Consider the following 24,594-nt stretch of genomic DNA (forward strand, 5'->3'; position numbering starts at 1 on the left):
CAATATTGAAATTATTAGGCCACTTAACAACCCTTCAATGGCTTCTAAGTGTTCAAGTGAAAAGTAGAGTCAACTGATGTACCAAACATCATTGTCATATTTTAAGAAATTGTCACAATCACTCCAACCTTTAGGAACCACCACCCTGATCAGCCAGCAGCCCTCAACATCAAGGCAAAAAGATTAACAACTCCCTGAAGGCTCAGATGATAGCATTTTTTAGCAATAAAGTATTTTTAATTAAAGTATGTACATTGTTTTCCTAGACATATTCTATGCACAATTAATAGACTACAGTGCAGTATAAACATAACTTTTATATGGACTGGGAAACCAAAAAATTTCTGTGACTTGCTTTATTGCAATACTTGCTTTAATGCAGTGGTTTGGAACTGAACCCACAAAATCTCTGAAGTATTCTGTATATATTGATAACATATATGCATATATATAGCAATATATAATATTTATTGAGTATACTTTCTCTGAGAAGCTGTACCATGCTTTTGCAATGTATAGTTCAGGTTTGAACTAAAACTTCCTCGTGCTCCATTGCCAACTGTAAAGCCAAGCTGTAGACAAGTACAATTCAATTATTGATTAATTTTTTCAAGGGTATAATTTTCCAATTGGATTTTTGTTAATAAGGATAAAAATAAACAAATATTCAATGGTATTGCCGACTGGATTCTCCTAAAGTTAATTTACTAGCAGTCTATTTGACCTTTTCCATGGCAATGTAATATCTTTGCATGCAAGGAATGGTAATTTGCTTATTAATATATGTCTAGAAGCTAGAACTATGTTTGATATATTTGGCACTCAAAAAACATTTACTGAATGCAAATTTAATCCTTAAAAAGCCTATGCAAATATTTCAATTTAACTGAGCATACAAGATAGAAACTTAAAAACTTTAGAGAAATTACATCGAGTGTAGGGGAGAACAAAAGAAATTATAACAATGATAACTATTTCCCAGCACTCCCTTTTAGTATCCAATGTCTTGTGTCTCAGGATAGATAAACTGATGGGCCAAATATACATTTCTCAAGCTGTATAAGGCATATACAAATATGGTGTTAATGGTTCCTTCTGGATGACAACCAGCTATGTGGGTTCTGTCTTGAATAACTAGTGGAAGCACAGAGAATTAGAGTTATAGCTCAGATACCATCTGAATAGGATGGATGCAGCAACCACAGCAGAAGTATACTACTGACTGTTCTTCATTTATATTATTCATAATTATTTCTCCTCATCACCATCTGCATTTTAATCCTGTTCATTTTTTTTTTTTTTTCTTGCGTTATGCGGGCCTCTCACTGTTGTGGCCTCTCCCATTTGCGGAGCACAGGCTCCGGACGCGCAGGCTCAGTGGCCATGGCTCACGGGCCCAGCCGCTCCGCGGCATGTGGGATCTTCCCGAAACGGGGCACGAACCCGCGTCTCCTGCATCGGCAAGCGGACTCTCAAGCACTGCGCCACCAGGGAAGCCCTAATCCTGTTCATTTGAAGCAAGAATGCTAATGACATAATGATCTCTCAACTCTAAAGCCATTGTATCAGAAGGCAGATCACTAATTTATTCATTCAGTACATATTTATTTGGGCATCTAAACTCTACTAGGTACCTACTATACTTTAGGTTTAGCTATGTTAAGGCAAACAGGATTAAAAAAACCCTTTCTTTAAATAACTTTCAATTTATGAGTGGGAAAAAAATTATCTGCAAAGTAGATTTAAAAACTTATTATTAAGTTCTAAGAAAGAAAAATAGATAAAATGTTAAAGGTATATGTGCACATGGGAGGTGTCTTTAACTTGGGGGTTAATTCTGATTGATTTACTATTTGGAGGGAAAGTGTCTAATTATTATTGTTCTGATTTATTAAATTTAGAGTCATGCTGACTAAAAAAATGTTACCTCTGAATCAAGGTATATTATAAAAGTGAAACACATTAGTAACCGAACCACAAAAAGGTCCGTTATTCTCCAGAAGAAAGAAAGAACTACATTCTGAAGGACACTCCCAATATATAGGTTTGCATGTGCATTATATTTTTGCAACTTCCTTATAGATATATTCCATAAAAATATATTTATTCTAATAGTATTTCTCACTTCCATATTTAAGCTAATATGATTGAAAATGCCATGAAATGACATGATCTCTCTACTAACTCACCTTAAACTAGGGAAAGGTTTATTAATACATGTATATTATACCATATAGCTATATTATACATTAATATTACATATATACGCAATATATCTTGAGCTTCAGAGGACATTTTCGGCAAAAAGAAAAGTGAAGTCTGCCATTTTACAATGTGAGATACTTAAATTCATGTTGAATCATTTATATTCAAGGTAAGGATACAGAAAATATTTCTTGTAGACAATATTATAAACAAGGGTTGTGATAGCACACTAAAAAAGATGCTAGTTAAAACTGCCAAAGAACTGCCAGGTTCCCGGAATCCAGGGACAACTTCCCAGGGAGAACACAATGCGCGCCTCAGGCTGGTGCAACGTCACGCCGACCTCTGCCACTGCAGGCCCGCCCCGCACTCCGTGCCCCTCCCTCCCCCCGGCCTGAGGGCGCCAGAGCCCCCGAGTCAGCGGCTCCTTTAACCCCGACATGTCTGAGCAAAAAACAGACGCCCTCCAGCGACCTACACAAAGAGGCGGGACCAAATTCAAAGCTGAGCCCCTGGGAGCTGTGAGAACAAAGAAGAGAAAGGGAAATCTCTCCCAGCAGCCTCAGAAGCAGCAGATTAAAGCTACACAATCAACTTAATGTACCCTGCATCTGTGGAATACATGAATAGACAGCGAATCATCCCAAATTGAGGAGGTGGACTTCTAGAGCAAGATCTCTGATTTTTTCCCCTTTTCCTCTTTTTGTGAATGTGTATGTGTATGCTTCTGTGTGAGATCTTGTCTGTATAGCTTTGCTTCTACCAGTTGTCCTAGCGTTCTATCCGTCCATTGTTTTTTTTTTTCTTAATAATTAGTTTAATTTAAATAACTCTATTATACTTTACCTTCTTTCTATCTTTCTTTCCTTCCTTCCCTCCTTTAGACAACGAATCATCCCAAATTGAGGAGGTGGACTTGGAGAGCAAGTTTTATGATTTTTTTCCCCTTTACCTCTTTTGGTGAGGGTATATGTGTATGCTTCTATGTAAGATTTTGTCTCTATAGCTTTGCTTCCACCATTTGTCCTAAGGGTCTATCTGTCCCTTTTTTTTTTCTCTAAATAATTATTTTTTTAAGTCAATAACTTTATTATACTTTATTTTATTTTACTGTATCTTCTTTCTTTCTGAATTTTTTTCTTCCTTCCCTCCTTCCTTCCTTCCTTCCTTCCCTCCTTTCTTTCTTTCTTTCTTTCTCTTTCTTGATTTTTCTTTCTTTCTTTCTCTTTCTTTCTTTCTTTCCCTTCCTTCCTTCCTTTCTTTCTTTCTTTCTTTCTTTCTTTCTTTCTTTCTCTCTTTCTTCCTTTCTTTCTTTCTTTCTTTCTTCCTTTCTTTCTTTCTTCCTTCCTTCCTTCTGTCCTTCCTTCCTTCCTTCCTTCCTTCCTACCTTCCTTACTTCTACTAATTCTCTCTACGTTCTCTCCCTTTTATTCTGAGCCAAGTGGATGAAAGGCTCTTGCTGCTCCAGCCAGGAGTCAGGACTCTGCCTATGAGGTGGGAGAGCCAACTTCAGGACACTGGTCAACAAGAGACCTCCCAGCCCCATATAATATCAAACGGCGAAAATCTCCCAGAGATCTCCATCTCAACACCAGCACCTAGCTTCACTCAACAACCAGCAAGCTACACTGCTGGACAACCTATGCCAACCAAATAACAAGACAGGAACACATCCCTACCCACTAGTAGAGAGGCTGCCTAAAATCATAATAAGACCACAGAAATCCCAAAACACACCACCAGACGTGGACCTGCCCACTAGAGAGACAAGATCTAGCCTCATACACCACAACACAGGCAATAGTCCCCTCCACCAGGAAGCCTACACAACCCACTGAACCAACCTTAGCCACTGGAGACAGACATCAAAAACAACGGGAGCTACGAACTTGCAGCCTGCAAAAAGGTGAACCCAAACGCAGTAAGATAAGCAAAATGAGAAGACAGAAAAACACACAGCAGATGAAGGAGCAAGATAAAAATGCACCAGACCTAACAAATGAAGAGGAAATAGGCAGTCTACCTGAAAAAGAGTTCAGAATAATGATAGTAAAGATGATCCAAAATCTTGGAAATAGAATGGACAAAATGCAAGAAGCAGTTAACAAGGACCTAGAAGAAATAAAGATGAAACAGACAATGATGAACAACACAATAAATGAAATGAAAAATACTCTAGATGGGATCAATAGCAGAATAAATGAGGCAGAAGAACGGATAAGTGACCTGGAAGATAAAATAGTGGAAATAACTACTGCAGAGCAGAATAAAGAAAAAAGAATGAAAAGAACTGAGGACAGTCTCAGAGACCTCTGGGACAACATTAAACGCACCAACATTCGAATTATAGGGGTTCCAGAAGAAGAAGAGAAAAAGAAAGGGACTGAGAAAATATTTGAAGAGATTATAGTTGAAAACTTCCCTAATATGGGAAAGGAAATCGTTAATCAAGTCCAGGAAGCACAGAGAGTCCCATACAGGATAAATTCAAGGAGAAATACGCCAAGACACATATTAATCAAACTGTCAAAAACTAAATACAAAGAAAGCATATTAAAAGCAGCAAGGGAAAAACAACAAATAACACACAAGGGAATCCCCATAAGGTTAACAGCTGATCTCTCAGCAGAAACTCTACAAGCCAGAAGGGAGTGGCAGGACATACTGAAAGTGATGAAGGAGAAAAACCTGCAACCAAGATTACTCTACCCAGCAAGGATCTCATTCAGATTTGATGGAGAAATTAAAACCTTTACAGACAAGCAAAAGCTGAGAGAGTTCAGCACCACCAAACCAGCTTTACAACAAATGCTAAAGGAACTGCTCTAGACAAAAACACAAGAGAAGGAAAAGTCCTATAATAACGAACCCAAAACAATTTAGAAAATGGGAATAGGAACATACATATCGATAATTACCTTAAATGTAAATGGACTAAATGCTCCCACCAAAAGACACAGATTGGCTGAATGGATACAAAAACAAGACCCATATATATGCTGTCTACAAGAGACCCACTTCAGACCTAGAGACACATACAGACTGAAAGTAAGGGGATGGAAAAAGATATTCCATGCAAATGGAAACCAAAAGAAAGCTGGAGTAGCAATTCTCATATCAGACAAAATAGACTTTAAAATAAGGACTATCAGAAGAGACAAAGAAGGACACTACATAATGATTAAGGGATCGATCCAAGAAGAAGATATAACAATTGTAAATACTTATGCCCCCAACATAGGAGCACCTCAATACATAAGGCAAATACTAACAACCATGTGGCGTAACAACAAATCAGTAGCAAATCACACCTCCTGATTCTCTCTCTGGGCCCGAAAGAGCTGAGGGTTCAGTGTGGGCCAGTCCACGAATGGGCCTTGGCGGGTAAGTGCACCCCCCAGAGATCACTGTCACACTGGATGCTCAGATCTCCCACAGGGCAGGCCATCTAAGCTGCTCCTACCCATTCTGGAACTGTGACTCCAAAGGTTAGGATGCTAAAGGATTTCTTGAAGATTTAGGCTGGACAGTCAAAACAGAGCAGTGTGAATACCTGTAAATTTTTGCATACCTCACAGCTAGGACAATTTTTCTCAACTCAGGCATTAAAAAATAGTGATAGGAAGGGTGAGAATGGTGAAAAAGGGTGGAGTGCAATCTTCTGAGAGGAGATATTTTTATAAGTGTCTTAAGATCCTCAAAGAAAAGCTGAATTCAGTGGCACAGAGAAAAGGACACATGGGAAGAGGAATAGCACACTCTTATCCGCCATGACCGTCACTGTGAGGTCTTCTGAGGGTAAATGTCATAATTCTGGGGTCTGGAAAGACTTCATTAACTAATGAAACTATGGGAGTCTGACCTCTAGTATCTGGAGACCTCAGTGTCCTCTGGTGCAGAAGAAGGGGCTGAACTAGGTAATATCTACGCATCATTTCAGTATTGGATCCGAATATGCCCAGAACAACAGTACATTAAGCATTCTTCCACTTGGAAATGAGGGAAATTAAGGAAGGGAATGATCCTCTAAAGATATCACCACCTCATTCAGATCTCTGGCTCAGTTTTTAATACGGCTTTTCAGGCCCACTCAGACAGAACAATATCCCTAGGCCAGTCTCACCGGAAGACTTCTTGGTAGTAGAAAGCTTAAGTTGACTAGAAGAACCCACTTCAAAATTGGGCTTTTTTCCTGTGATCTGCACAGAGAGCAGGCTGTCACTGTGGTAACCCAGGTGTTCTCGGACAGACTGAATCTCCTCGGGGCTCAAGAACTTGCGCTGCAGCTGAAATTCAAGATATCAGAGGATTAGGCCACGCTTTTTCTACCGTATGGTGGTGTACTATGTCCCCCTCACAGGTGTCAAACGCTCACGTCTGCAGTAAGCGCATGACAGCAGGAGATCGCAGACGTTGCCTCGTGCCACACGTTCGGTTTCTCACTGATCAGGACCCTGGAGTGTAACTTCTGTCTACGTGTTTATGTTGAGCCTGCCCCTTGGAGAGTTTTATCAAATATCTGTCTATTAGGTACAAGGCACTGTGCGAGGCATTGTGGAGATTGTAATGATTATGATTATCAAGATGAATCGGACATGCTGAAGAGGCTGTTGAATGGAATCGAAGCCTGTGGCGGGGGAGCATGCCCACAGTAAAGATGCTAGAAATGAAATACGCAGTAGAGAAAGAGAACCACGGGGGGAGGGAAATGCTTTCTATGTTCCTTGGGAAGAAGCAGCAGACAGGAAAGGTCGGGAAGAAGCTGGGGGTGCTACCTCTATGTCCGACAATTATGGAACCGCTACATAAACCACAGTCCATCTAGAGCACTGAACGCCGTTCCATAATTAGTAAGAAAGTGGGTCAATACACTAAGATGGATAATGTCAAAGACAGCTAAAGGTGGGGGAAAGAGCTAGTGACTGAACACTGTATACATACGACCTTATTTACATTAAAAAATGTGTATACACACACACAAAACACACTTGTAAATACATAAAAAGAAGTCCGAACAGCCACACCAAAAAATGTATTGGTGGCTCCCGCTGGGGAGGAAAGTGTAAGCAAGGCCTGAGATGTCACTTTATATTCTTCAGTCTTAACTGAATTTTTATGAACATCCCATATTTTGGAATAAAAGATGGAAGAACTTTAACTAAAGAGAAAAATAAGAAAGGGTAGGTGTGAAGAAACTGAGGCCCTAGGTCATGTACAGATCAATGGTATAACAGCTATTGTGGTATAACACTTCTCACACAAGAAAATTTCAGCATTGGAGAAGAATGGAGAACCATAAATACCTCTATTTAATGTTAATATTTCTAATGAATTGTCAGAAAAGGATTTCCCCCTCCAACCTATTCTAGCCTCCCACCCAAAAGCTGAGGAAAATACAGGCAACTGCCCTTCACTTAGGCCTAAGATTCGTGTCCACTAAGAGATGCCTCAGTGGTCACCACTAGTACTGAGACCAAAATATGTCCCAACCCACATGGGCCCAAGCTGAGTCTCTTCAGAGGAGATTGATTTCAGAGGTTTCGTCCTTCGAGGCATCTGGTTTCTCCCATGCAGAGCCCTTCTCAACTTGTTTCCTAGTTGAGTGACACTGATCACCTCACCTTCAGGGTTGTTATTTCTCCCAGATTCTCTCTGTATCGTCTGACAAAAGAGATACTGGGTTTAGTCACCCAAGGCTTAAATTCCCAGCAAAGAAGGTCGTCTACAAACATACCTCTTTTACTTCCACAAGACCAGAAAGAGTCAGGGCTGAACACAGCTTAGATGCCGTCTTCACTTTGCTATTGTTAACTGCTAAGAGGAAAACCCCAGTTAATAGCTTTATAGGCCAAAGCAGGAAAAATAATAAAGGCTCTCTCCTATTCAGGTCAGCAGGCATTAAAACAACAATAACCTATTCTGTTCAATATATATATATTTTAGTGATAATATTTTAATTGGACAACTCCTTTTGGTTGTTCAAAGTGCTCTTACTGATGCTCTTAAGTGCAGGGAAACCGGCTCGGTTCTTTGTGGCTGTCTGGAGGGGTGGGATAGGGAGGGTGGGAGGGAGGGAGACAAAGAGGGAAGAGATATGGGAACATATATATATGTATAACTGACTCACTCTGTTATAAAGCAGAAACTAACACACCATTGTAAAGCAGTTATACCCCAATAAAGATGTTAAAAAAAAAAAAAAGATTTAGAGTCTTATCAAATATTTTTTCTAAATAATTCTGAAACATATTAAAAGAAAATATATTTATGGATTAAAATTAATTTTAATATATTCCTATATTGCTCAGTGGTAATTTTAAAATTTACCATTTAAAAATGTTTTTTCCAAAATTCCAAACAACTCGTTTATTTTAGTAATTTCTGTAGAATTCAATTCTATAGAATCTGAAAGGAAAAATTCATCTCAACTTTGTGTTCAAAGAGGTGGAAAACAGACCAAGATAAATGTTTAGACCCAAGTAAAAATAAGAGTGTAGGGAGTTTAGTTTGTTTTCTAACTATGCTGGAACTACATTTCCCAAGATTCCTTTCTCCATAATTATATGTTAAAATTAGCCACAAGATAATTTTGCATGAGATTTGTAAGGTAGAATTGAAGCAACCTCATGCTCTGTAGGTTAATCTGGAGTGGCAAGCACCACTGTAGTCTAGCACATTGTTACTATCTGTTGATTCACTTTATTGATGAGGGCAGCAGACAGGCCTTCACTTATCCTGCGCTCCTCCCTGTACACAATGTACAAACTGCACAAAATGTTCTAGTTGTCCTAATGGGCTCCGATTTCCTCTCATGTTCCAGGATTTCATGCCCAGCTTTTCTTCCTGACTACCAGCTGACATTTAGCAATTCAGGTCTATCACCAGATTCAGAGGCTACAGCTCTTTATATATATTTTAACCAGTCCCCCAACTAATCAAAGTCTGATTCCTATAATATAACCCTTACTCCATAATGCTCTTGGTATTTCTGCTTCCCTGATTAAAACCTAACTGATACAGAGAGAGAGAGGGATATTATTACTTTACTTGCAAACCTCAGTTTTCTCACCTGTTACATGTGTAAATTGTCATGTTCTCATAGACATGTTCATGTTCTCATAGATATAATGTAATAAGATATGTATAGCACTTAGGACTGTATCTGACAAAGTAAGCACTATATATATATATATATATATATATACTGTATAATAGGAATAATGGTAAATATGATGCTTGACCTGCTGAATTTCATGTTACTTATATTTTCCTTGAAATGAATACTACATTTGCATATTTAAGCACAAGTTTCTCATTTCTGTACTTATTTATTATGCCTTTATTGTGAAAGTGGCAAGTCTTACATTTAATTCTGTTAAATCCACTTTCATTTTTATATAGGATAATTTTAAATTGGAATAAAACCATATTTATAAACATAATTAAATGAATAACAAACAATATTTACAATTTTGAGACAAAATAATTCAGTGATTTGTTTTACAAACGTTTATAAATACTTAGAATAGAACTTTTCATGTGAACAAGTAGCATTTGATACAAATGTCATTTTTTAGAGTTGAAATACTTTATTTCTATTTTTGACTATAAGGATAAATAGAAATATTCATGTAAAAGTACAATCTATGCTATCTGAAGTAAAGGAGAATTTAAAATTTTGCAATTTAAATTTACATGTATGGAAATATAATACTTGTCCTGGCTTCTGATTTTATTATATTCAATTACTTAAACAGTCATTTTCACAAGTATCTTATTCATAGAAAATTTCCTTTCTGTTAGGTTTAAATAATCCAAATATTTTTAATAGATAAGGCATCTCTTTTCCTTTGTTTAAAAAAATTCTTTAAGAAAAGCTTCAGTTTCAGAACCCCAGAAAGAACTGACAAAATTCCAAGATTCCTAGAATGAACATTTATATTTTCTTTTTCAACTTTATATATTAGACTGTGTATTAAATTCTCATTAATTTCAGATCCATTAAATTGTACTCTAAAGAAATAAATCCCAACTTATATACCACATTTTAAAAATATAATAAAATTAAACTCTTGATGGAGATGACTGCCCAACAAGAGACCATTAGCAATTCCTTCTTATGCTCTACAATAAAACATGCTGTGTAGAAGTGACTGCATTTGAAGTTATTCGTACATTTGAATGCAAACTACCCAACCGTGAAAAATGAGGCTTCCATTTGTTATAAAAATAAATTAAGAGGCAATGTTTTGCTGGCAAAGCCATTTGAGCATCTCAATTCATAACTATTCATGGTAACATAAACAGATGTCTTTGCTCATACTGTGAGCTGCTGTATGATATTGTTTTATTCAACATTACTTTATATCTAAAGTGACTGTAGGTGACTTGTTTTAGGATATTAAAAAAAAACACTCCTGATATAGAGATCCTGAGGGAAATTACACAATAATGTTACCACCATGACTAATTTTCTTCTTACGAAATCATGATCCCACTACAATTTTAGAGCTAAAGAAAATATTGTTTAACATCACCATTTCCATGTTCATATCTCAGTAAATCACAATAAGGTAATTTTTAAAAATAAAAACATACTTTATGTTTTTATAAAAAACATAAAGGACTGCCTTTGGGAAATATGTTTTCATTTCTAAATTAAAAGTACCGTGAAGACTGAATAAGTTACATACTGCTTATTGACACTCTAATTACTTCTCTTTTACTAGCAAAAAATACATTTCTCTGAGAAAATATCATAATAGTGGTGCCCAGCACATTTTAAGAGAGTTTATTCAAGAGAAGAATAAATTCTGCTGAGTATGCATTTGTTTAAAACTCCTGGGAAAAATTTAAGAATGCAAAGATATTATCTTAAATGTAGCAGTCCTCTCTGCCCAAGTACATGCACTCACATTCATATATTGATTTATACACTGGAAACAGTATAATGTAATGGAAAGAACAAAGATTTGAGGTTTAAAAAAACCTATTTTTGATCTGAATTCAAATGGCTATATAAGTTTTTCATTTAATATTCAAAATTCATTTTCTCATCTATAAAATGGGAATAATAAAAACTACCCTCTACGTTTTTGAGGATTGAATTTTTAAAGGTTGAATTAGAGAATGATAATGAAATTTTTAATTTAGTGCTACACTAAATTTATTACCATAAATTTGCATTTAAAAATGTTTCTTGGTATTTAATAACACTTGAATTAATCCAGTGTCTTTATATTGGGCCCCCCAAAATAAGACACTCAATTAAATGACCCTAAAGACATCTCCAAAAATACTGACTTATGAAAAAACAAAAACAAACTCCAAAGCAATCTTTCAGATGCTCCTTTTTTGTTACATTTGACTCAGTGATATGTTAATATCAGGTGTTAATGGCAATTTTAATAGCAATTGTTTGGTAGTAAGTGCTCCTAACATTTTTTTCCTTTCACAAGAAAGAAAGGTAATTATGAGAGAAAAATATTAAATTAATTCTGGGCATGGGGAAAATCATAGCCTTCTTTCCATTATATTGTTCAAGATATTAAAGCACTTTTATGAATTTAGTTCACTTATACTAAATGCTACCGATAATCTATCACTAGTTATTTGCCAAATAATATTATACAGTTTAAATTTTATCTCCTTTCAAGATGCCATTTAACATTGTTGCTCAGGTTGACTTTCCTTGAGATTTCATGAAAATGTTTTAAGTGATACATCCATATATATTTATTCTCTGTGTATCTGTCAGTTTCTATGTACTGTAAAAAATAATAATAATAAAAAACACTTCAGTTAAATAGAGTTTGGAGACCAGAAGGGGGAACTCTCATGCATTGCAACCATAGCAGAGCCTAACAGAAAGACTCCTCCTCTTTCCTGTCAAGGACAAAGCCAATGAAAAGCCGTAAACTCTTTGTTTACTATAGCCCTCTCAACTTCTTTTTACCCTCTATAAAAGCACAGTCCTTCCCTTGCTGTGCAGGGACGTGCGCATAACTTGACATGGTTGCAGACCCTGAACTGCAATTCTGTTGATCCCAAATAAAACCCACTTTTACAGAAGAAATATCTGGCAGTCTCCTTAGTTCAGGTCAACATTTTGGTGGCCCATATTGGGCCCTGAAGGCTTCAGGGCTCGTGAGCCACAGGTGTGGTACCGTGGAGTATACAGGTATGGCTTTCTCCCAGATCTGAGCTCACACCCTCTTTACATTTGAAACTCTCCAAATTTTATCTCAGATCTATTTTAAGGTTTTGTCTTTCAGGTTAAGGTCTAATTCTGTATTCACGTACTCCTTTGGCACTTCAGTCTGATTTTAAATAAGACTGTTTCAACTGAAGCTGAAAACGCACTTGATCCATTCCTGCAGAATTCCTGCTTCACTAAACCTGTGCTGGTTTTTCAGCCTTGGTGTATTACTTTGGAATAAGTTATTCTCTGGAAACTGGCTGAAAAAAAGCCTTTGGCCTAGGTCCTTCAAGACCAAGCTGTTTCTTTAGAACTGGCTGCTATTAGCTTGCAAGCTGTTTGTATTGAGCTGTTTGCACTGTAAAATGTTTAAACTGTTTGAAAATTGTTCTTTTACTCTAGAGAAAAACCTCTGATAAATGAGATCCAAATTATCTAAGTATTTTGAGGGCACCCACCCCATAAGGACTCTGGCAGATTTCATGCTTAAAAACCTTGGTCCTTTCTCATGTGCATTTCTAACTAAATGGATTGACCTGACCAAAGGCAACTTACAATACCAATGGCCATTATGGGGAACTTTTGAAATCCCCACATTTAGTTTCCTTAAAACTGAATTGGGCTACAACAGCTCAGACATTTCCAGAATTGAGTGCAATGCCTATTTTCACTGGTAGTTTGAGGCTTCACAATGTTATCAGGAGTCTAAGATTGCCTTTCTGCAAAATAAGATTTTAAGATGAACTGAGGCAAACAAATGACAAAAGAAAGAGAAAATGGCTGCCAAGGCCTCAGGCTCTTCTTTCTTGGCTCTTTGTCCCAAGTCACCTTGCTGAACTTCCTCTTTTCTCTGAAACTCTCCCCATTCCCTTTTCCCCTGAACTTTTCAGAATCTGTCTCTTTAAAAATTAAGACTTCTGTGGATCTAGAGGCTAAACCCTAATTTTTTACATTTCCTGGTAGAAAGCTGAACCGTGAGCCATAGACAAAGATTTCCCCAAAGTAAAAAAAAGATGCTCACAGAATTGCTGAGGAATTTAATATAATCATTTGAACTTATCAACCTAGTTTCTCTGACTTATATCAGCTGGTTCATATGCTTGTCAGAGAAGACCAGGACCAGCACTGCATGAAACTGCTAATGGGAAAAATCCTGAAAGGTCTCTGTAATTATAACCGGTAGACCAGCGCGCTAATTTATTATATGATCAGACTAGAGTAATCGCTTTCCAAAGCCTGTTGATTGGAACAAAATTCAGGTTTGCAAACAAAGATCTGATGAACCTGTTCATGACTATTACCATTGACTTCAAATTATTTTTAAAGAAAATTCTGATCTACCTTCAAATGTTGATTACACTTAGATAAACTTTTAATTCTACAGTTACTAATAGGCTGAACCAGGACCTTTCACTTCTTGTAAAAAGGACTGGGATGGAATGAGAAACTATGTCTATCCAGATTTAGTTAATCTGGCAAACCAGCTCTCCTGTACTCTAGACGAGGGACTTCCAAGGCAGACTGCCGAAATTCTTATTCTTCAACTCCAGCAAATGAAGGCTTATAAATAAAACCCAAAACCCCTAGTTTCAGCTTTTATTACCAAGAGCCAGGATATTAGAAATGAAATTATTACAAATCTAAGTGCATTAGGCACTTAAATAACCAGACTTCCCAATGTCCTCCCAACTCGCAATGACAGGGCTCCAAGGAACTACAGAGGCTCTTTCCAATTCTCCTTCATCAGCTTGGAGAAACATGTTTCCAAATTGGAGATGAATCCCTTCTATTTCTAATTAACACCAAAGCCACACTCTCAGTGCTCAACCCCACTACTACAAAAAACAAAACAAAAAAACCCCCAAAAAACAAACCTTGCCTCAGAGTACTAATACAATTCAAATAGTGGAGACCTCTAATAAACCTGTCTCTGAACCTGTTCCCTTTTGTTTAGGCTCTTTAAGAGATATCCACCCTTTTCTCCTTAGTTGCTCTGCCCTTACCCATTTATTAGGCCAAGACTTCTTAGAGAAGTGTCATTCCAGAATCTCTTTCTCCAGATGGTGGAATAATCTGAGAATTTGATAGTAGTCATCAAAGTAATCAACCAGGAGAATTAAATAACCCTTTGACATCTTTTTTTTTTTTTTTTTTTTCTGTACGCGGGCCTCTCACTGTTGTGGCCTCTCCCGTTGTGGAGCACAGACTCCAGACGCGCAGGCCCAGCGGCCATGGCTCACGGGCCCAGCCGCTCAACGGCATGTGGGATCTTCCCAGACCGGGGCACGAACCCGCGTCCCCTGCATCGGCAGGCAGACTCTCAACCACTGCTCCACCAGGGAAGCCCTTTGACATCTTTTTGTTTCATCTCTAACAGTACTACAACTGATTCTGGAAACTGATAATTTGTCCCTAGTGAAACAGCTACCATCTTCCTCATGGGAAAAAAAAATCTCCAACTGATGTTGGCAAAATTCACAGCACACCTCCCATCAAGATTCAAATAGACCCTTCAAAATTTGTTTCCAGATTAGTCAATACCATATAAATAAAGAATCCCTTCAAAGCATAAAGCCTGTAATAGAAGATGTTAAGGCTCAAGGCCTCAGAATCAGTTATACTAGACCCTGTAACACTCCCATTTCACTGGTGAGAAAACTTAAGGGCCAAGGGTGGAGCTTTGTCCAAGATCTCTGAGCAATAAATGACATTATTATTCCTAGACACTGTTGTTTCTAACCTTCATACATTACCAACATCCATCCCCATTAGAAACAAATTCTTTACTATAATTGATTTAGCAGTGCATTCTTTACTATTCTAGTTGAGGAGGCTAGCCAATATCTTTTGCCTTCACTTGGGAAGAAAAACAATTCACCTGGACAGTAGTGCCTCAGGGTTTTATTGACAGTCCTTTTTATTTTTAACAAATACTGAAGGCAGATCGAATGATATAAAGTTCCCTAGAGCTTCTACTCTGTTGCATTATGTGGATGATTTGCTGCTTTACTATCCTTCTCAAGCCTCCTCACAGGAAGACAGCATCCACCTGCAAAATCTTGCAGTCTTAAAGGGACATATGTTCACCAAAGAAGAGTTGCAGTTTGCCCAAAACGAGGTTTGATATTTAGAGCAACTGGTATCAAATCATGGTTTACACCTAAATCCAGATAGACTTTTTGGTGTCCTAAGTTTCCCAAAACCCAAAACGAAGTACCAGCCATGACGTTTTCTTGGGCTGGTTGGTTACTGTCAAAATTGTATTCCAAATATCCCTTTTATGGCCAAACCTTTATATGTTTGTTTTACTAAAGGTAAACAACCCCAACCCAGTTTATGGGAATAACAAGATGACATGAACTTTAAGGTCTTAAAGGAGAGTTTGATGAATCTACCTACCATTAAGAATCCCAATTATCAGATTCCTTTTTTCTTTTTGTATATGAAAGGGAAAGGAACAACTTCGGGGTACTCACCCCAAAACACAAGGACCCATAAGATATTATAGCTAGCCACTGAACCTTACGGCATGTGGATAACCCCCTTACCTTAAAACTATTATGGCTACTGCCCATTTGATTAAGACTGTCAAGAAAATCACTGTGGGAACCCCTTTAACCATTTTTGTACCTCACGCATTAGAAGCTCTTCTGAATTCTCATTACACTGAACATTTCTCAGTCATCCACCCAACCTACTATAAACTCCTTTTGTTAACTGCTCCTCACATTACTCTTTTATGTTGTAGTAACCTTAACTCTGATACTCTTTTCCCCTCTATCACTGGTGAAGTCCTTCACAACTGCTTAAAGCTGATGGATAACTTTCTGACCCTTGTGATGATCTACAGGAAATTCCTTTGGTATTTTTGACTTCTCATGGTTTGCTGATGGTTCTTATTTAAAAGGTGACAATGGCAAATATTGCGTTGGGTATGTTATTGCAACTCCTTTTGATGTCGATGAGCCAGTATCTTTATCTATGGCTTCTTTGGTCCAACAGATTGAATGATATGCTCTTACACACGTTTGTACTTTAGCCAAGAACAAAGCTGCCAATATTTATTTTGATAGTAGATATGCTTTTGGAGTAGCTCATGATTTTGGAATGCTGTGGAAGCCACAGGTCTTCCTTACTTTCAGTGAAAATAAAATTTAAAACAGCCCCTATGTTCAAGAATTATTAGATGCAATACTTTTGCCGGCCACTTTAGCTATTATAAGATTCCAAGGCATTATAAACTTGATTCTCTGGAAGCTAAAGGAAATCACCTTGCTGATATTTCCAGAAAAAATGTTATCCTTATGTTTTTGTCATGGTTTATGTGTTTTCACACTGGACTGAAGCCTTCCCTTGCAAACAGGCTACTGTCTTTTCTACGATGAAAGTCTTTTTGGAAAAGATCATTCCCTACCTAGAAAACATCTCTCCAACTTCATAGTGATTGAGGAATTCATTCTACTGGTCAGGCAAGTTTGTGCTGTTTGGCTGGTTTTACAACACTTTCACTATGCTTATCACCCTAATATTCTGGTTTAGATAAACACACTAATAGCATTATTAAGATTCAATTGGGAAAATTTATAAAGTTCCTCCAAATGCCTTGCACAAAAGCATTGCGGTCAGTCTTTCTAAATCTTAGACCCACTCCTTTTGGACTTCATAAACTCTCACCCTTTGAGATAGTTGCAGAACACCCAATGCACTTGGTTGCTGCTTCTTTTGAACCACAACTGATAAAAGGAAATATACTCGAATATTCCAAAGGCTTGATTGCTTCTATTAGAAATAACCGTGTTTTAGTAGAGCAATCTTTTCACAGTGTGCCCTTGGGAAACAAAGACTTTAAGCATCACACCTTGCAACCTGGAGATTTTGTTGATTGAAAAAGACACCTCCAGGAAAACTCTCTTCACCCTCACTACAGAGGCCCCTATCAGGTACTGCTAACGAGCATTTCTGCCACCAAACTCCAAGGAATAAATTCCTGGATTCACATGACACACTGAAATAAAGCAACAAACCTTAGCTAGAACTGCATATTATCTGGTGACCTGAAAGTAAAGATTTTCCAGAATTGAAGCAGACAACATCTGATGAGACAGTTTTCCCAACATATCTCGACCAGACCTGTTGGAAGCTTGTCACTAAACCTTTGGTGATAACATACCACTTCAGAAGATCTCCATGTCTATGTCCTTGATAGCATACAGATGTTAGATAAAAAGTACCTGAGAGTTCTCTCTCCTACCCTTCCTTTTCCCTCAAATGTGACCTCAAATTCTCATCTGTACACTTTCCCTCCAACATGAGACACACACCGAGGAAAAGTTCTTGACACTGAGGGACAAAAAGCAACTGAAACTAGAAAACCTGACTTTGGATCAATAATGCTTTCAAGGAAAGATCTTGATCAAAAGAGGGAAATGTAAAAAATTAATACACAAAAACCTCAAATAAATAAAGTTGGGAGACCAGAATGGGAGCTCTCATATCCTGTGATGATAGCCTAGCCCAACAGGAAGAAGAAAGACTCCTCTTCTTCCCTGGAAGGGACTCAGCCAACAACAAGCTATTAACTCTTTGTTTACTGTAGCCCTCCCAACTTCCTTTCCCTCCATAAAAGTGTTCTCCTTCCCTTGCCATGTAGGAATTTGTATGTGGCTTGCCATGGTTGCAGATCCTGAATTGCAATTCTCTGCTGATCTTGAATAAACCTATCTTTGCTGGAGAAATATCTGGCAGTCTATTTAGTTTATCTGAACAATACTTATATAGAAGTATAGAAAACTTCTCATATCCTTAGAAATCATATAATCTAGCTATTGAAATAAGGAAGATTCACACAAAGTAATTTCCTAACAGTATGAGTATAAATTTACATTGCATCTTTGAATGAATAAACCGTAAAACTAATGAAAAGAGTAAGCAGAAAAATAATAATTTTAGGTCAAATAACTTACCTGAAATACTGCAGAAATTTAACAAAGCTTAAAGATAAGTATTTTGCATTTGTGACAATTAAAATATTAGAATATCTATGTTGTACTTATTTCTATTGCATCATCTTAAATTTAAATCGTGGGATATATAATAACATAGTTGAGCAGTGGCCCTGTATCATTTTTAAGTAGAATGTATTTATTAATTCATTAAAAATATTAATTGATGCGCTACCACTCTTCTTGCCTTAAGATACAGATCAAAACTTGTAAAGATCTTTTCCCTTCACATTCTGAGGGAACAAATAATCTGATAAATTTTATTACATAAAATTATGTAATATTTTGGAATACAATAAATACTGTAAAAAAATACTCAAAATAAGACGAATAATGTGTGTCCATTAGGCTAATGGTGGGGAGGCAAGATCCTTTTTTTTTTTAAACCACTTTATTGACATAAAATTTTAAATAAAATTCAATGTTTTTCAAGTACACGATTCAATAACTTTTAGTAAATGTGTACTTTTGTGTAAACCACACACACAAAAAAACAATTTTAGAACATTTCTGTGACGTCAAAAAAGAATATTTGTGTTTACATGCAGCCATTCCATTTTCCTACCCCCGCCTAAGGCAAACATAAATCTACTTTATGTTTTCTTTCTATAGGCTTTCTTTCTCTAGAAGTTTTACATAAGGCAATTGTACAAAATGCAAAATGCACTATTTTCTATCTGTCTTCTTTCATTTCAGATTTTTTGAGGGTCATCAATATTATAGCATGCAAAATTATTTCATTCTTTTTTAATGTAAAACAGTATTCCATGGTATGGGTATGTAAGCAGCTCTTTGCAGGAAACCTCCCTTAGCAGGAAACGCCTTTTCTGGCCACTTTAGTAAAGCTCCATTGTAGCTAACTTTTAAACCAGGCACCCCCAAGCTCTACTCATCTCAGGCACAAGCACACCTTTCAAATCTTCTAGTCATACAATACCTTGTCTAACTTGTTGGTTCTTTCCATAGATCAAAGTGGTAGAAATGAAGAACAAGTAATTAACAGATGGCCAGACCTCTTTCCTACCTTCCCGTTCAGTAATCTCCTGAACAAACTGTGTGAAGAAGATAACATCTAGAGGAAGATCATAAGAAGTCCATGAGCCCATATGCAGTGGGGGGATGGCAACCACTCTGACCCCCTATCACAATAAGTAACTGAGATTGCTTCCCTCCTTCCCTTTAAAATTCCATGACCAAGCAGAATGGAGGTGATTTTGGGGGGACGTTGAGTCCATCATCTCCCCAAATTGCTGGTATTCTGATTAAAGGCACCTTTCCTTTACTACCAACATTTGTGAGTATGTAATTGATTTTGTAAGTGGCGAGCAGAGGGACCCCATATGATAACAAGTATACCACATTTTGTTTATTCATTCACCATGATAAACATTTGCATTTTTTCCATTTTTTTACTATTATGAATAACGCTACTATAAGCATTCAATTACGTGTCTTTGTGTGGACATAGGCTTTTATTTTTCTTGAGTAGATACCTAGGAGTGGAATTGCTTAGTCATCTGGTAAATTTGTGTCTTAATTTTTAAGAAACTACCCAATTGCTTTCCAAAGGGGCTGTACTATTTTACATTCCCACCACCTAGGAGAGAGGCACGGAACAGATCCTTCCCTAGCACCTTCAGAGGCATTGTGGCCCTTACCCACAACAGGATTTTGGACTCATCCCCAAAACTGTGAGAAGTAAATTTTTATTGTTTTAAGCCACTCAGTCTTGTAAATTTTTAAGTTAACCCAAGGAAACTAACACAAAAGGGGAGAGCAACATGATTCAGCTGACTGTTTTATTAAAAGGTAGCACTGACAGCATATTTGTATGCTAATGGAGATGCCTCAGGAGAAAGGAAAAACTGATGATATAAAGAAGAGAGGCTTCAGTGTCTACTCTGACAGGAAAAATACTTGGTGATCATCACCCTGCCCTTGCAAGAAAAAGGTCAACCTAAAAATCAACAACTTCTCTTGGAATCATCAGAGAACTGAGGCCACAAGGTAAAGGACTACCGTGAAATCTGGAGAGCTGGGCAAATCCAGTTCTAAATGAGATGTTTCCCTAGAACAGAAGCCAGTGAAACCACACGTTGGTGGGAACACTAAAATGATAATTTTCTTGAATTGTGGGAGGCTGAATGTGAACTAGTGTGCAAGACAGACTCAAGACTCTTGAGTGCCACAGTCCAAGGGGTTAACCCTATAATTCCATAAGTTTTACCTTCAGGAGCCCCAAAGGGTTCACACAGTGAAGAGCCAAAAAACATCTCTTCCTGTCTCCGGCAAGGGGAGAGAAAAAATAATCCTTTTGAAACATGGATCTTTTGCATTTTGAAAAATGCAAAAAATTGCTTTTTTTTTTTTTTTTTTTTTTTTTTTTTTGCGGTACGTGGGCCTCTCACTGTTGTGGCCTCTCCCGTTGCGGAGCACGGGCTCCGGACGCGCAGGCTCAGCGGCCATGGCTCACGGGCCCAGCCGCCCCGTGGCATGTGGGATTTTCCCGGACTGGGGCACGAACCCGCGTCCCCTGCATCGGCAGGCGGACTCTCAACCACTACGCCACCAGGGAAGCCCCTGCATTTTTTTTTAATATGAAAATCTTACTCTCTAGAAGAAGCCTTTATCAGAGCAGTATCCCACTTTTCCTGAACTCCATTTCCCTAAATTAGGCTTCCAGTCTCACCAAAGGGGGTGAGTTTTAGAAACATTTGTGAAGGTCGCAACTGAGAGACACAGGTTCCCAACCTTAAAAGACTCAGATTTAATCATAAGATTAGAGAACTCTTTCCTTCCCCCATACCTTATCATAACATCAACAGGACTCCAGTAGGAGAGTGGATTACAGCTGGAAGAGCTTCAAGACACAAATTGTATTTAATGTGGTATTCTTAGGGAACTCAAAAACAACAGTAGAAGTAAGGACACAGGAGGAAACTGAAGGCTCTGGCATGTACAGCTACAGCAAATGTCAAATACAGCCCAACTTTATTAGCATAAAACTGTAACCAAGCAGGACCCTATGGGGCCTTCCCGGGTCAGGCCTTCCCCCATATGCTCTGCTTTAGCTCCTCTCTGAAGTACACAGATAACAGTATCTGATGCACATTTCCCGAGATGTTTTACAGATGTGAAAAATACCCAGCAAATGGAAAATATTAACTACTTGATGACCATAAGCACACAGCCCCAGGCCTTCTGGAGCCTAAGGACTGATAAAGTTAACCCCTGTGACACTACCCTGTTCCCTCACCATCAGCCAATCAGAGAATTGTGCACGAGGTGATCATACCCTGTGACCACCGCCCCCCTCACCTGGCTTTTAAAAATGCTTTGCCAAAACCCTTTGGGGAGTTCAGGGCTTTTCAGGGCATGAACCACACGTCTCCTTCCATGGCCCTGCAATAAACCTTTCTCTGCTCCAAACTCCAACGTTTTGGTTTGTTTGGCCTCACTGTGCATCGGGCACACAAACTTGCACTAACAAAACCTCACACTAAAGACCTACTTATCTCAGTTCTTATTAGCCAATATATCAAGCCTAGCTTTTAACAAAAAATTACAAAGAAAAAGAGTATTTCTAGTAATGTCCTTAGCTAGAATAGAAGGTATAAGATGCAGTGCACAAGTGGAAGGATTGTTTACTGTGGGAACATAGAAAATTGATGTATGGCCAAGAGGTTTGGAGGCAGAGAACCATAGGTACAGATGCTGGTAGTGAGTAAAGGAGATGTGAGAGTTTATGCAAGTTCTTTTCTAATTGCCCTAGTTCACTCAGGTAAGTAGGAAGCAACATCATCAGCTTTGATTTTGGACAGGGCATCAGAGTCATAAGATCTTGAAATTTTGCCAAGAGGCATGATGCAAAATATTTAGAAGAATGAGAAAGTAAAAGTAAAGGTAAATGTGGTAAAATAGCCTGATGGCAGTATAAGATTCACATGAGGTTTATGGTTTAAATTGATGTTTATCAATTTAAAATAAGACTTTATGGCTTGATGGTTTGTCTGCTGGATTATATGCTCAAATTTGCTCTACTGATGGTTTGGAGATCATTAACCTAAAAGATCAATTATTTGTACAAAAGCTAAGAGCCTGTCAGAGTGCATAACACTAAGTTGTTATTTTAGCATATATTAAAGTCCTATCTTTAGAAAGGAAACTCTTGAAACTAGGCCATGATTTGCTAACAGTGAGATTGAGGAAACAATTAGAAGCTAAGTGAAGGATTGTCCCCCTTCCTGAGGCAGGATACAGACAGGTTCCAGCCTAGGCATTTACAACTGGCCTCCTGTTTACACTTCCTGAGGAAGGAGGCAGGTGGACTCTAGGCTAGATATTTAATCAGCCTTCTGTTTGCACTTCGAGATGGAAATAACAACAGGAACAGGGTAAATAGCTGGACTTTGCTTCTTGTGGACACTTTAACAGTCATGGTAGGGCCAGAGAGGGGCTAAACCCTGTTTGAGTAAAAGATCAAGAGGTCACATATTCCCCATCCTTGGGGCAAGGGAGACACTGCAAATGTGCAGAAAGTCTCCTTGGGGGTCAAAAAGGAGGAAGCACTACCCCATAATAGGTGATGCCAAGGCCCCCCATAGGCCTCTGGGCTGGAATCCATCTTGGAAAAAAAGTTGGGCATGCATGTTCGGGAGGTCCCTAGGGCAGGTCAGGTGTGGAAAAAGAAACCAGATAATTGGCCAAAGATAAACAAAGACCCAGAAGAACTGCCCTGTATAAATGATTTAACTGCCTCTTTACAGCTCTCCTAGGGAGGATGCCCACACCCTTTCTTTCTGGGTGTGTATCTCAGCTTTGCTTCTGTCTACAAACTGTTTCTCTGTGTGCTCTCCCACTTGTTGTCCTGTGTCTCTAATAATAAACTTGTACCTGTTTTTACAGTCTGTGCCTCCTTTAGAAATGCATTTTTCATTGGCGGCAAGGGCCAGGGAAATTTTGCTTCTAGCCTCTAGCCCCTGGTGGACTAGTGGCTAGGGTTCCTGGTTTTCATCCAGGCTACCCAGGTTCAATTCTTGGGCAGGGAACTAAGATCTTGTTTCAAGCCACCACTCACTGCTGCTTCTCCTAGATCATTCCCACTACAATTTAACCCTCTGAACATATTTTAATTGTTGCCTATAAAATGTCAAGAATATGCATTTTGAAAATGTAAATGATTTATACATGACCAATAAATGCTTAAAAAGAGCTCAGTCAAATCATTTAGAGCTAACTAAATCATCTTTTCTGACTGACGATTTTATTATCACTGAAATATGTTGGTATTTCACAAAATAAAAAGGAATTTTTTTCTTAAGTAATCCATGGGGCATGGCTTAATCTATCAACATTTGGCTTTTCCCTCCTTTCCTGCCATGTCCCTGCACTCTGCCCATACATCCTCAACAAAATGCTGTTTTGTTGATTTAATAGCATCAATTACATTGTAAAAAATTAGTTTCTCTTCTTTAATGCTAAACATTTCAACACTTGTGATTTTGATAGTGTCAGCAGTACTATGATTTGAAGAATGATGTTGCATTTACTCATTTACTTACCAAGATCTCTGTTGATCTTTCTAGTTCATCATCACAATTCATCTAAAACGGGCTGTCCAATTAACAGTGATACTTAGCAGAAGCAATTTCCTTTATGTGTTTGATGTGTGCCTACTGATAGGTATCAATCACAATTAAGCAAAGGGATTTTTGAAAATCTAATGAGTTTCTAATAATTCAAGTGTCACATGCTGATACTAATTATCAGACTCAAAGTATATTCAGTTTGCAAAGAATTTTCCCTCTTAAAGTAGCTGCAGCTGACAATTTGATGCATGATGATTCTATTTAAATATGTAATAATTCATTACTCATTGAATTATATTTTCAAATGTCATATATATTTGAAACATTTAAAAAGGCAAATATAAAATCCAAGTTATTTGAGCCTGTGTAATCAAACGTTAGGCTGTTTTAAAATATCATATAGGGCTTCCCTGGTGGCGCAGTGGTTGAGAGTCTGCCTGCCGATGCAGGGGACGCGGGTTCGTGCCCTGGTCCAGGAAGATCCCACATGCCGCGGAGCGGCTGGACCTGTGAGCCATGGCCGCTGAGCCTGCGCGTCCGGAGCCTGTGCTCCGCAACGGGAGAGGCCACAACAGTGAGAGGCCCGCGTACCGCAAAAAAA

This window comes from Lipotes vexillifer, unplaced genomic scaffold (assembly GCF_000442215.2).
Source record: "Lipotes vexillifer unplaced genomic scaffold, Lipotes_vexillifer_v1.1 scaffold231, whole genome shotgun sequence".
Taxonomy (NCBI): Eukaryota; Metazoa; Chordata; class Mammalia; order Artiodactyla; family Lipotidae; genus Lipotes; species Lipotes vexillifer.